This window comes from Sarcophilus harrisii, chromosome 4, assembly GCF_902635505.1.
Source record: "Sarcophilus harrisii chromosome 4, mSarHar1.11, whole genome shotgun sequence".
Lineage (NCBI taxonomy): Eukaryota > Metazoa > Chordata > Mammalia > Dasyuromorphia > Dasyuridae > Sarcophilus > Sarcophilus harrisii.
The window spans coordinates 243,502,467-243,503,983 of NC_045429.1; the positions used below are offsets into that span (position 1 = coordinate 243,502,467).

Here is a 1,517-nt window from a genome sequence, read left to right on the forward strand (position 1 = left end):
CTATACTTTAGTGTGGCAAAATACTGAAATATAGATTACTGACCTGAAATAAAAACCTGTAATAAAACGGCAATATCTATGGTACTCTCCCCTCCTCCACTGGGAGAAATGACCTGTGGACCTATAACCAAATGTTGGTGTTATACAAAGGTTAAAGTAGTAAGATTTCCCTAAATGTGGACCATTAATAACTTCAGCTTTTGTAGAGAAGAAGTGGGTGAAGTTTTTAAAAGTTCTACATTTTCATCAGGCCCAAATGAAAAAATGAATTGGTACCTGAAAGTAAATTAAAAAAAAAATTAGATGACAAAAGTAAAGACTACTTGTCCTTATATTTGTTTCTAGTCAGCTGCCCCAAAAATGAACTTTGAGCAAAATTCAAATTTTCCCTTCTAAATGCTAAAAGGAAAGAAACAAAAGGAATGGAAAGCCAAAGAGCATATCAATTTGTACAGGGAAGGACTGGGGATTTAAAAAATTCATTAGGAGAGATTTTTTTTTTTTTGCTTGATAAAGCAAATGGTCTTTTACCAGATGACAAACTTACATTGTTTTGGGGGTGTAAGCTAGGTCCAAGCTTTAGTGAATACATCAAGACAGACTAATACAAACACTTTGAAAGTACCTGAATGTTGACTTACAGAAGATTTAGGGAATCTCTGGGAAACCACAAGATTTACTGATTGCAACTTTTTTTTTTGATAGAGGATAAGAATTCAAAGCTCATAAATCTGTTCTTCCACCTTGTTCCCTCATTTATCAGCTGTTTGAACATGAAATAGAAGAAAGCAAAAAAGAATCAAGTAGAAATAAATGATGTAGACTCAGAGATTTTTAAAGAAATGATGAGATTCATTTATACAGGAAAAGCACCAAACCTTGGCAAAATGGCTGACAACTTGTTAGCAGTTGCAGACAAATATGCTCTGAATAGAATGAATGTGATGTGTAAAGTAGCTTTGTATAGTAATCTCTCAGTAGAAAATGTTGCTGACATCCTTATCCTTATAGATTTGCACTGTGCAGAACAGTTGAAAGCACAAGCAATAGAGTTCATTAACAGATGCAGTGTGCTTTGACAATTAGTGTGTAAAAATGTAAAAAAAAACTGGAACAGTAATCAAACAAAAGACATAATGGAAACAACAGGCTGGAAGTCTATAGTTCAGTTTCACTCTCATCTATGCCAGAAGCTTCAAAGAACTAACATCTACATAGTGCCCATAGTTTGTTTTGTCACACAAATGACTAAAACAGTCTTGAAATCTTCCATGAATTTTAGAAAAATTCAATTGACTTTTATACCTTCAGGTCCAGATGGATTCTAATATATACATTATAAATAAACAGGGGTTGTTTTTATTATCCTTGTCCACAGAACAGAAGTTGAAAAGGCATTGTTTGCTTTTCAGAGGAATAATTTATGGTTTAATCTTCAGCTTTAAATTAGACTGATAACTTTCTAATTTACTGCAAGGCCTTAAATTATCTTCAGTGACTTCTCTAGTTCATATAGG

General features: G+C 33.2%; 1 pseudogene; it reads left to right on the top strand.

Moving 5' to 3' along the window:
* Nucleotides 1-372: 372 nt before the first annotated feature.
* On the top strand, nucleotides 373-1,263 carry LOC105750575 (annotated as a pseudogene).
* The last annotated feature ends 254 nt before the right edge of the window (nucleotides 1,264-1,517 follow it).